Raw genomic sequence first — 13,974 nt, forward strand, 5'->3', positions numbered from 1 at the left:
TTGTTAATAGGACAATGATATAAAAGATTGAAGAGATCTCCATCACATAATAATTAAAATACTATATAATTATGAAATATTAATGTTGTAATAGTGAAACAATGTGGTCAAGCCCATCAATTCATCCTCCGTCAATATATAAAGAGACTACAAAATGACAAAAATAATGCCAAGAAATAATAATCTGATAAAAAGTTTAATTAATATGTTTTATGGTAAATATATAAAACTTTAAGTTGTTTTTTTATACATTTTTAAATGTCATCAAATGAATAACAAAAACAATAATCAATTCAAAAGAAAGACTCCACCCAAAAAAAAAAAAAAAAACTGAAAAAGAAAGAAAATATACGACTCAGAGATAGAAATTTTTGACATGCAAAACAAAATTATGCATAGAAAAACAAACATTTTCCTGTTTATTTTTCATTTTTTCACATTTTCTCAACAGACAAATAGAAGATAGAAGATCGTATACCTAAAATTTATCTCAAAATTTGATTCAAGCCTCTTTTTAAACCCTAACTCCAATCACACCAACAAATCTTTTTTAAAAAAATAAATGGATAAATAAATTTAGGGTTTTTGAAAGGGTCAAAGAATAATAATAATAATAATAATAATAATAATAAGGTAGAGTGAAATAAAAGCGAATAATTTAAGGTATTGATAAGAATCTTATCGAATGGAGAAGACAAAGCAGTAAAGAAAGCATGCGAGAGACAAACCCGAGAATCCGCTGTTAGGTGCATAGCCGCTGCAAGAATAAGTTGTGTAAAAATAGGTTGCTATTGTGAAAGAATAAACTGTTATTTCATTTTCGGCTATTAAGCCAAGTGGGCCATTCCATCAAATCAGAACTCTTACTCAACTATAATATGCTCTTACTATTTTCATAACCAGGTGTCGACTCCGATCCAACTAGTAAGAAGAATAAAATGGAAAGACTAACAAGATCAAAAGGATTGGAAGAGAGTGTAGTAGGAAGAAAGGGTGGTGCAGTTGGTGACTAGTGAGATGAGAGAGATAGGGAGAAAGGGGGAAAGAAAAAAGGGAAAGAAGAAAATAAAAGTTTAGGGTTTTTTAGGTTAAAGGTAAGATGATAATTTTATAAATAAAATAATAAAGATATATATAATAAAAAAATTCAATTAAACTCGTGAGGTATTCGAATCAGATATTAATATACTCAAACTTGGCTCGTTTGATAAGTCGAGCTACTCGAACTTGAGCTCGACTTGACAATTATCGAATCAAATTCGAATTTTAATCGAATCAAATCTGAATAACTTACGAGCACTAATATATTATTTACACCTTTAATGATCACCACCAACCCATAAACCACCCCACCACCACTACATATCCCAATTACAAGTCCCAAAACCCCGACCCTTCCATGAACTATGACCCACAAACAATACACCCAAACATGCTAAACCCATCCAAAAAACCAACCTACCACGACAGCCCACATCATCAAGCCTATTGCCAAAACTATACCCCACAGCCCCTAACGCCAACCTGACACCAAAAGTAGAGACCATCTGCAACCTCCACCAAAGCCCTGTCGAAAACCAAAAATCTCAGCCCCAAACCTCAACAGTCGCCCATACCCATAGCAAAAAAACCTAATAAAAAATCCTCTTTATTCCTTTTATCCCTTGCTCCGAAAATTAAAAAAAAAATGCAAAAGCATTATAAAAATTACCACAGTCCTTACCAGTTGGTGAGCAACCCAAAAGCAGAAAGATAAAAAAAAAAAAAAAAAAAAAAAACATTTGGCTACAAGAAAAATCGAAGAGACAAGAAACAAGAAAAAATGGTTGTTTCCAGCGCTTAATTTGTGGCAGCGCAGTGAATGGCTGCAAAGGACGACAACGAATGGAAAAGCAAGCCTTTGGCCAATCTAAATCGACGGAAATAGAGGGGATGGGAGCTTTACTAAACCACCCTAAAAAAAAAAAAAAGGAAAAAAAGGGTTAGATTCGGTTGCTAAAAACAAAAAGAAAAAAGAAAGAAAAATAAATTAAAAAATGAAATGAATGGATAATGATAATAAATTCTTAACAAATAATAATAGTAATTTTACAATAATAAAAATAATTTTTATTGAAGTGATTTGTTTTTGAAAATTAAAAATAATAATTAAAAAATTTATTTTGGAAACCTTATTTATTTGTCGAAGGGAATTCAAAATTGTATTTAAAAAATTTTAATTTCGCTTATATGTTGAAGAATTAAAAGATTAAAAATATTAATTAATTAAAAAATTAAAATAATAAAAGCTTTTCTACACAAACCAAAATTATAAATAAAATTTCTTTTTTAATTTTTGTTTCAAGAAGAAATTGATAAAAAAAAATAAGTAAATAGGAATAAAATATATTAAAAAATTGAATAAATTGGTTGTTTTAATTTTTAGCTTTCATGTGCATAATTTATTTGCTTTGTGTTGCATCAATAAATTATTAAAGAAAATGAGAAATTATGAAAATTGAACTTATTTCGAAAAGTCTGTCTAAATGTTAGAGATAATTGAGAAAGTTCGAATTATCAACAAATCTCATTTTTCTCACAAAAATATATTTTTTTAAAACCCTAAAATCTCAAAATCCTAAAACCTTAAAACCCCAAAAACCTAAAACTTAAAACTCCAAAACCCTAAAAACTCGAAACTCTAAAAATCTAACAAAACCTTAAATTTAACCCAAACCCTAAGGTCGACTCGCAACCTCGAATTATCACCCAAAATCATCATTCAAATCTTAAAAACTTTTACTTGAGCCCATATCCAAAATCATTTCAACATTTTAAAGATAGTTATGAAAATCTCACGTGAAGTAATTTATTTTTGAATGTCGCCTAAAAAATGAGATATTTAAAAAATTTTATTTCATCAAGTTTTTCATACAAGTCTTTAACCTGCAATAATAATGAGATTAAATAAAATAAAATCTTAAATATAAATAGTCGCACTCAAATTCTACCCAGAGATTGAAAAACCCTGATGGGCTCATCATATTTAAGAATCTGATTTCAAATGGCATTTTATACTCATACATATCATCCATTGGTACATATATATTTATTTATTATTACTTGTATTCATTCCGTATGTTTATGCCTTTTACTATTGCTTATTAATTAATTATAGCATCAATTTTTTACATAAAATATTTTTTTACGAAAAGTATTATTTAAAAAAGTATATTTTTAAATAAAACTAAATTAACATTCTAAAGGAAATAATTTTTTATACTCTGCTTAGATGTTGAAGAGTCATCAATAATTATTATCCACAAATAATGTTATTTTCGTTTTGAGGAATGTTATGATGAATCTTAGATAAAAAAAGTTATCAGTAAATTCTACTTAAACGTTGAAAAATTTTAATATAATTCTTTAACGTAAAGACGTTTTTAATATTCCCAAATAAAATTTTTTAATAAAATTATTTTTTTTTCAAAAAAAATGAAATGAATTATTATTAAATTTCAAATAGAAACCATTTTATCTAACACCGACAATAACGCATGATTAATGGGTACCAATTTTATGGGCATTGTGAGGGTGTAATCTTTCTCCTACGTGTAACCGATTCTTGAATCCAATCTTATTTTCGTAAACTAAAATCATATTTTTGATAAACTTTAAGCTTGTTTTACTGTCTTATTAAAAAAATAAATCTTTTAGGTGACCAATAGCATCTAATAAAAAAGATTGATGATGATTTTTTTTTTATTTTAAAATTTTTTCATCTAACTATCTCAAAATCATTATGACATAAGGCTCTTAGGAAAAAATTTTATTTTCTCTATAATATAATATCTCTAAGTAAAGATAATGCGACAACCAAAACTTCTTTAAGAATGAATAATTTGGCTCTTTCACAAAAAGGATTTTGTATGGTGAACTCATATTTAAGGTTGTTGTAGGAGTTCGATTGATAAGAAATATAGTTGTATAGACTACTTCTAACCACAACCATTTAGGTGCATGGCCATGGAAAATAAAGTCAAAGCCCATTCGATGATACGCCAAGGTTTCCTTTCCATTGTGCCATTCTTCTCAATTGTATGAAGACAAAAAATATGTCGAATAATGCCATTGTCAACTAGAAATGAAAAAAATTCAATCTTGTTAAAATCACTCCCACCATTACTTTGAAATACTTTAATTTTCCTCTCTAATTGTGTTTCAATCATATGCATAAAATCCTTAAAGCATAGAAAGAAATCATATTTTCATTTCAAAAGGAAAACCCAAACATATTTAGAGAAATCATCCACGAATCTAACAAAATATTTGAACCCTTGTGAAGATGTATAGGAAACTGAACCCTAGAGATCACAATGTAATTTCTAAAAATGAAAGCCACTGCATTTATATCTAGGCATAAAGGGTAATTTGCAAAACTTTCCAAATTGACAACTTGAACAAATAGAATATTCCTTTGCTACTTGGATAAAAATAAAATTTTTATTACTTAGATAATTCAATATTTTTTTATTATGGATGACCTAACCGTTGATGCCAAACTCGCTAAGTCACCTTTCTCTGTCTGATTGAAAAGAAAGCCACCTTGTCTTGCCCAGGAATTAATAAACCGTCCTTTTTAACCATGCTTGCCATTATTTTTCAAGTCTTCTTGTCCTTAATAATAAAACTAAAGGATAAGAAGATAACAAATACACATGGTGAGACGTCAAGTAATCAATATAAATTAAATTTTCAATAATATCTGGAACCACTAACTCATGTTTAAGTAAAAAATTGCTTAGGGATATAAGAATTGTTGCATCTCCAATATGAGAGATTTTGAGTTTCTTGCTATCTCTCACTATGATTCTAGATGTTCTTTTTTAAGGTTTGATATTAGTAAGGTTACTTGCATCATTTGTAAGATAAGAGGTTATTCCAATGTCTACAATCTAATCAAATTATAAAAATCATGTGTAGACCATGTAGCAAGAGCTTTTGGGACATCCTCTTCTTGATATACATGATTAAATCTCTCATAAATTCACAATGCTTTATGTCATAGTTTGTTGCAGATTTTACAGACAATAGTGAATCGTTGAATCATGTTTGATCTTTACGAATCTCACTGTGGAACATTCAAGTTCACATCTCTGTTGCTACTTCTATGATCATGAGAAAATCCTTTTCTTTTATGATTGGAACGGCTTTGAAAATTACAATTGCTAGAATGCCTTAATCCTCGATTTGCAACGAAAACTTTTTTGTAATCAACAAACTTGATCATGTGACATTTCTCATAATCAGATAACAAGTTTATGAATTCATCAAATGAAAGAGATGGAAAACGAACCTCACAGCAGTGATAAAAGTTTCATACTTATCGCCAATTCCATTAATTGACCAATACACTTTGTCACATGTTGATTGATTGCAAGTAAGTTCATTACTAATCATCTTCATTTCTTGTAGATAGGCTTGAATTGTGAGATGTTCATCCCTTAAACTTTTTTTAATTTTTGCAAGAAATCTTTTAGTCTCTACTTTGAGAAGTTTAGAAAGTGCTCCCCCAAGATTTTTCCATATTTCCCTGGTTGAAGAAAGCCCAACAGTGAAAGGATGAACTACCGATGATAGCATTGACATGATAAGACTTTTGGCAAGTTTATCTTCTTGCTACCATATAGAGAATACATGATTTAATTCTTTTTTGCCATTAGAAGATGCGATGATGGCTGTATGAGCCCTTTAGTCAACAGGAATATGATCTGCCATAAAAATCCTTTCTATCAGATGAAGCACTAGGTCTTGCCAAGTCACATCATTGTTGGCAGTCAATTTTTCAATGACTATAGCAGAAATTTGTGCTATGGTTTGGATGGTGAAAAAAGTGGATGAGCTAGAAGATGCCATTGAAAGTTAAAAAGAAAAACAATATAAAAGAATAATAATTCTACAAGAGCTATGATACCATAAAAAAATTTAGAAACACCTCTATGGATTTACTATCCCTCGATACAGAGAGTGTTATAATTGAATGCATCTATAATAAACGTATGTGTATAATAAGTAAAGAATAAATGAAAAACAATTAGTGAAGTTGACTTTAGGCTACAATTAAGATTATGCCTACAGATCCATCAATAGTATAAAAATTATATAATTGATTTGTTTTGATTTATTACACAAAATTTAAGATTGGATGTAAATCCTTATTACTAGGTGGGTAAGAGTTTGTAAATTAACTTAATTGTGTTTCTGTCATCACTTCATCATCTAAATATTAAAGCCATTTCAACTTTCCCTGGCTATCAGTGGATTAGATTCATCAATTTCCATCATCCTTGTGGGACAATATGACTGTTGACTAATGGAGTTTATCACAATTCACTTGATGTTAAGTGTTCATCACAATTCACTTGATCTTAAGTGTTCAAAATCATAAAATGTTTTATTATAAGAAAATGCAAAAAACCACATAAGGTTGAAGTTAAATTTTTCCAGAGTTATAAAAACTGGCTAACTAAGCAACGCAAAAGCAACTTATATTATACTTTATCTTTTGTTTTCTTTTGTAAAATTGTTCTATTATATTTATTAATATATATATGCACACACGTGTACAAAGATATACTTATAAAAAAGTTCACAAAAAAATTATAAATTTTATCAATTTATAAATAAATGTAAAAACAAACAAAAGATCTTCAATAAATAATTTTATTTAAAATTGTGAGTAATAATTTTTGTGTAAATAAATTAATTGTTAAATAATATATTTTTCACCAAAACAAGAAATATAAAATAAATTATTAGAAGAATAAAATTATAACTTTGTAATTAAAAGAGAATTTTTTTTTAATAATTTACAAATTGCTTTACAATTTGCAAATTAACAAGAGAAAAAAATATAAAGTAGAATCAAAAGAACTTGCAGTTTACTAAAAAAGAAAAAAGAAAAATCATGTTTAATAATTGATTAGAGATTTGAAATCTTGCTGAAAAAGTTGAAGAGTCAATTTGATTTTTTTTTAATGTAAATTATTGTAATTTAATTCATGTAATAAATCTATTGTTTTTAAGGGCTTAATAAGTATTGAGTGAATGACATAACAAATATATAAATAATAATATAATTTAAAATTTTTTAATGTGTAGTTTTAATTTTAATAAATATAAAATTATATTATTAGACCACACTGAAAATTAAAAAAATTACATCATTTTAGTTTGAAACCATCAATTTAAATTTATTTAATATAAATACATATAATTTGGGTTTTAAATTTTGGAGGGACCACGTCCACTCAGGCTCCTTTGCAGTCCCGCCTATGAAGGCGGCACTAAGTTGATTAGCACATGGTTGACATATATATATATATATATATATATAAAGACGTGATTCATTTATTTTAGTATAGTGTTATATATTTTTTATTATTAAATTAAAATAACTAAATATATGTGTTGTAAATTTAATTGTAATTTAAAATAAAAAAATGTTTTAACGCTTTATTGTAACACTAATGTAATTAGATCTTTATATATATATATATATATATATATATATCATCTAACATGATGATAGGATTTTAAATTTTACAATAAGATATTAAGATTAGAGTATTGATACTTTGTCCTATCATGTTTATAAATTATTATTTTGTATATTGTCAACTTTACAGACAGAATTAAAATATTATTACAATTTTTATTTATCATATAATTTATTTTAATAAAAAATGTGATAATTTTTTTAATTTCACCGATTAAATTTAAATATAATTATTAAATGTACAAATAATAATCTTATATATATTTATTTGTCAATCTTTTTAATTTTATCTCTTTTATAATTTTCTTAAAGGATTATGGATAGGCTGTCATATTCATCCATATATGCTATTACAGATCACGAACCCAGCGTTGAACATAAAAAAAATTAACAGATTAGAAAGAAGGAAAAAAAAATGGCAGCGGTGAACGGTGAAAACCAGTACGACAGAGCCGAAGAAGTAAAACGATTCGACGAATCAAAAATCGGAGCAAAAGGGCTAGTCGATTCAGGCCTTACTGCTATCCCTCGCTTCTTCATTCACCCACCCAAAAATCTTTCCGACCTCAAACCAAAACTCGAGTCTGTTGTCATCCCAACCATCGACCTGTCGGGGCCTCGTTCCGTGGTAGTGGAGCAAGTTGCCAGTGCATCCCGATCCTTTGGGTTCTTCCGGATCCTAAACCATGGAATTCCCGTGCAAGTACTGGACCGTACGATCGGTTCCGTCAGAGCTTTCCATGAGCAGCCACAGGACGTCAAGGCAGGGTTCTATAGGAGGGACAAAGGAACCGGTGTATCCTTGGTTTGCAACAATGACTTGTTTCACTCTAAAGCTGCCAGCTGGAGGTTTCATCAAACTCAAAATCTTTTAGTTACGATGATCATTTCTTATCGTTTTTTGAATTAATTTGAGCTGTGTTGACTGTTATGAACTCTATCTTGATTTGACTTTTATGAACTCTATCTTGATTTCAAGATTTTACTATAGCAAACTTGATATATAACTTTAAATTGATTGTTATCAAGAGAATAGATAATAGTATGGATTTGTGACAATTGAATGGATGGTAGAGTATAGGTTATTACCTTTTCCAGTCAATTTAACAAGATAATTTTGGACCTTCAATGTAATTTGTTACGAAGTTAGTTAAAATTTGCCTTTGACATTGTAAAATTTTGGATGGAATGACAGGGATACGCTCCGGATAAGCGTAGGACCAAATTTACCAGAGCTTGAGCAGATTCCTGAAGTTTGCAGAGACGAGGTAGTTGAATGGAACTTGCAGACTAAAGCTTTAGGAGAGTGGTTGATGGGACTATTGTCCCAAGGGCTGGGATTGGATACCGACAAGCTTAAGAACACTACCTGTTTGGAAGGAAGATATATGGCGTGCCACTACTATCCTTGCTGTCCCCAGCCTGATCTGACGCTCGGCATTGCATCTCATACAGATCCTGGAGTCTTGACGGTGTTGCTGCAGGATCACATTGGTGGCTTGCAGATTAAGCATGAAGAGGAATGGGTGGATGTCAAACCTGTACCTGGAGCTCTTGTTATAAACATTGCAGATGTTCTTCAAGTAAGGGTTATTTTTTCTTTTTTCTTTCCCATTTTCTTTATATAGTATTCTTTGCAGTTTAGTGCCTGAAAGTCTAATTGTACAACATTAGAATTTAGGAACTTTTTTTCTTACTTTTTCCATTAATCTAGTAAACTGCAAAGAATTGTTTTTGCCTATCTTCTATTTTCATTTCTGATAAATTTTACATGCATCTAACCCAAAACCTGATGATGTGGAATCCTTCAACAGCCTTTTATCTGAATCAAGATGTGATTTTCGGGATGGATTTGCCTTTTTGCTAGAAGCAAATTTTGAAACTATTAGCACCTCAAAGCATTGTTGTCTTTAATTATTGGATCTATTAATTATTTTATTTGCTACGATTTCTGGTTCCTGAAGTTCTGTTTTGCTGCATTTTTCAGATTATGTCAAATGATGAGTGACAGAAGTGCAGAGCACAGAGTGCTGGCCAATTCTTCCGATGAACCCCGAGTATCTATTGCTGTTTTCTTCAATGCTAGTGCCAGGGAAGCCTTATATGGACCATTTTCTGAGCTTACTTCACCAGAGAAACCAGCCCGCTATCGTCAATTCGTATATGATGACTACATAAGAAGGTTCCACAACATGGAATTGGACGGCAAAACTTTGACAAATTACTATAAGCTCTAAGGTGATGTTTCGTATCTTTTGCAATATAATTATGAAAGCGATCTTTTATCAAAGTAATCTTAATATTCGTAATTTGAAATCTCTTTATTTGGTTAACAATAATTAATTTTTAAAAATTAAATATCATTGTGTTTGGTATTATTAAAAATTAAATATTATTTTGCTTAAAAATATAAAAATAATCATGTATATTATAATAGTTACACAAATTAATAATTTTATGGTTGTTTAAAATAATAAAAGTTTTTTATCTTTTTATATGATAATTAAATCATCCTCCAAAATAATAATTTAATCACTCTTTCAGTGATCTAAGATCACGAAGTCTTTACTAAACACAATTATCTTATCATTATGTGTAAATTATCATGATTTTTGGAGTGATCACCCATACCAAACACTACCAAAAAGAAAATATAAAACCATGTTATGCTTTGTTAGTAGTTTTTTATGTAACAATATTCTGCCATATCAAGTCAGTATACAATAAGAATGCTCCATTATAAAGTATAAATACGAATATGTAATACAAATATGATATAATATGAATACAAAAACTTGATACTTTCTAAAAAATTAAGACATGATACTGTAAGACATAAAAATAAAAAAATAATTTGTATACATTTATATATATAAATATGTAATGTAAATATAAATATTGAAATAATTATAATTTTTAATAGCCCAATTTCTGGACTCAGGATGTAAATTTAGTCTCCTATGATGCCTATGGTATGGAATTTGCGGGGGTTTTCTTTTTATCTAATATGGGCTTGTACTGGACTTTCTTGGGTTCACTAGAGGGCCCAACTTTTTTTTTGTTCCTCTCTCAGCCTCTCTCGTTGAAACTTGAAAGAGCCCCTCCATCTCCATCCAAACCAGAAGCTCTCTGTGCAACGAGTGGCTCGGCATTCTCCGACGACTTCGACGACTCAGACAGGGTTGACGCAGTCCCTTCTGCAAATAAACGCCGCTTGTTCTTTAAGATTTTTCCTCAAATGAAAACCTGGTATTATTCAAGATTTGAAATGTCCCGATAGTTCTAGTGGATTTGATTTGTTTGAAGGTTCTTGCTTTGATTCAATTTCATTTTGGGCTTTTCAAGTTTTAGATGCTTCAAACTTCAAACCATACTGAACCCTTGAATATAACTCAGCTTCTCGTGTAAATTATACCCATTTTTCAATGTAACCGCCGTTCTCCTTTTTCCTCTTCGTCTGGTTCTGCTTCTGATAAGTGGCTACGAGTTCGGACGTGCCGTCACCTTTTCTTGACCATGTCCAAAATTTTTTTTCTATTTTACCGTGTCCGGATGTATTCCGTAAACATTTATGCCGTTTTGGTGGAGTCTCCGTATTGGATACGAGTACGCGAGGTTTCCCTCGTGTTCATGCTTTATACATGGTTGAAAATCTTTTCTGTAAATAGAGGGAACATATCAAAAAAAATTAGCTGGAAGGGACTTGGACAATTTTATTTAATTTTATTTTTTTATAAAAAATTATAATTGGAAAATAAAATAAAGAGTTAAAGGTATTAAAATTTAAATTTTATTAAATATTATTTTTTAAAACAATTGCATGGAATAAATTTTTTAAAATGATTATATATAATAAATGAATTAAATTCATGTTCACATAAATTAATTAAATTAAATTAGTGTAGCTATTGAATTAAATTTGTATACGGCTTTACATTTTAGCAAGACATGGTAGTCCCACAACCTTCACAGCAGAAGGAATAGGATAAAAAGGAAAAGAAATACTAAATAGTTGGAAACGTTGTTTTTGACATAGGATGGTATGTAATTTGATTTTTGTATTATATCATATTTTATGATTTGATATTTATAAAAAAATTATTTATAATTTGATAATTAATTTTTATTATATTATATTATTTGTTTTAACCATTAATTTCTTTAATAATATTCAAACTTGATAAAAAAAATCAACAAATAAAATTATAACATATAATATATTTTTATTAATTAATATTTGTACATCATTAAAATTTATGATATCAAATATAATTTTTTTTATAAATATCAATTCTTAAAAGTTATATAGTTCACTGATTGATTTACACATTAATTCTCTTTTAACGATGACAGATAATTTAACTTTTCAAAGGAGTGGACGTTATCATACATCAATCACATTAATATGGGCTTTTAAAAAAAACCATTCATCTTGCTCGATCCCAACTACTTTTAGGTGCAGGTATAAAGTGACCGTCACCAAAAAGTTGATGTAGAAAATCTCTTTCACTGCGCACATCAACTATTAGGAACAACCAAAGAAAAGAGCCCCACATTTCCTTCGTCAAAGCCCACAAAAGCTGCAACTTCATATCTAGGCTTGGGCATCCACATCATGCAATTACCTTAATATCCTGAGAAAAATCTGGAAGCCAAAGGCTTTTGAGAAAAACAATAAAACATAAAACAGGGTTCAGGAAAAAAAAAATCTTAAAACAACATGGTGGGTCGAAGCAAAGCATGACATGCCTCCCACATGTAAACTAATTTTGAGGGCTTGAAAGTAGTTGTGTAAAGTTGGTAAATTTGAAGGAAAAGCAAAAGGTATGGTTCTCCTCAATTTTGAGGCTGTCAAATCCAAATCCTAACTTGACTTTGTACGGCTTATATCCTATTCCAACCTAATTAAAAATTAATACTCATAAGTTCCATAATTAATGTTAGAGTTTGAATTTTTTTTAATATTTTTCAATATTTATTGTCTTTTATTTATAAAACTATTTTTAATTAATTTAAAAAAACTCTTTAAAAATTTTAAGCAAATAGTAATTTTAACTATATATTTTTTAAATTTAATTTAATCAGAAATCTAAAAAATGAGGTTGAAATTAAAAAATTAAATTTATCATAAAAGTCAAATTATGATAATATTTATGACATGGAAAAAGAAATATTTTAAGATGCATGATATGTCACAATTAATTTCGATAAGGATCAAATTTCTCACTTTATTAAATTGAAAGTTTCAAACCTCCTTTTTTTTTTTTTTTACATTTTTATACAATATCACTACCTTTATTCAATTTTTAGTGCAATTATACTATTATTTGAGTGAAAGAGGAATATTACATTAAAAACTTTAATTATTTTAGAATAAAAATAAATGTTTTATTTATTAAATAAATAAATAATTTTGTGGCATGACATAAAAAAAATAAAAACAAAAAAAATGGGACGGAAGGTAACATAAATCCATCTCAATTAGTATTAAAACCCCAATTAAGTAGTACTATGATTATTAAAAATGTTTAGTGAATTAGTTGATTTTTTTTTTTGTTTAACTTAATTAATAAACATTTCTCTGGGCATAATTTTCGTGGAGTGTTGGACACAATAAAGAAAATGAAAAAGGTGAGGAAATAACAAATTCAGAATATGATACCTTAAGCAAATGATTGAATGAAAGAAACTTTTGCTTTTGGCCGAACATTTTTCATGCTATTTTCCACTGAAGGATGGATAGGAAAGACGAAAAGGAAAAAAAAGAGAGAGAGAGAGAGAATATATGCCCTATTATCCTTGATTTGCAAGATGACCTTGATCTCAATTCATATTTGAACAATTTGGTTTTGAGTTTGCTTTTTCTCTTCAATTATTTCTTTTGAAGATGTGGGGCAGATTATCAATATCATGTAGTTATTTTTCAAAACTCAATAGCCACTAATTGGGTTGGCTTGATCTCACATCTTTATGTTCACATCATTGATAGCTACATATCATTAAATTTTCTAATAAAATTTATAAAGTTACGTTTTGAAATTTTGAATTTAAAAAAGAAAGATTTAAATTTCAAATTTAATATAAATTATATGTTTTTGAATAAAATATTTATAATTATTTTCAAATTCATAGATTGGTTGGATATTTGAAATACATGTGTATTTTGGAACTTATAATTCATTTTCTTATACTTTTTTGGTACAAATAAGGTTTTAATATAGGGATAAACATATTAAATTTTAACTAATTTGTGTAAAATAAATGCATTTATTTTTATAATTTACGTACAAATCAAAACAAAATTTACTTTTTCAATTTCATTTTTTCAAACATATATGCAATAATTATTTTTGCATCATGCAACATTTATTATTTGCCTACCTTCACCTTACAAACCAATAAGGGTGGCCGACATCTTAATTCAACATCATAGAAAA

At 28.5% G+C, this 13,974-nt stretch overlaps 1 pseudogene across 1 annotated transcript; it reads left to right on the forward strand.

Moving 5' to 3' along the window:
* The first annotated feature begins 7,848 nt into the window (after positions 1 to 7,848).
* Positions 7,849 to 10,991, forward strand: LOC111317524 (1-aminocyclopropane-1-carboxylate oxidase homolog 4-like; annotated as a pseudogene). Its single transcript, XR_016333608.1, has 4 exons — positions 7,849 to 8,386; positions 8,733 to 9,120; positions 9,525 to 9,775; positions 10,579 to 10,991. The product of XR_016333608.1 is annotated as a 1-aminocyclopropane-1-carboxylate oxidase homolog 4-like (transcript).
* The last annotated feature ends 2,983 nt before the right edge of the window (positions 10,992 to 13,974 follow it).

This window comes from Durio zibethinus, chromosome 2 (genome assembly GCF_047325235.1).
Source record: "Durio zibethinus cultivar Kanyao isolate XHJ-2024 chromosome 2, ASM4732523v1, whole genome shotgun sequence".
In the NCBI taxonomy this organism is placed as follows: domain Eukaryota; kingdom Viridiplantae; phylum Streptophyta; class Magnoliopsida; order Malvales; family Malvaceae; genus Durio; species Durio zibethinus.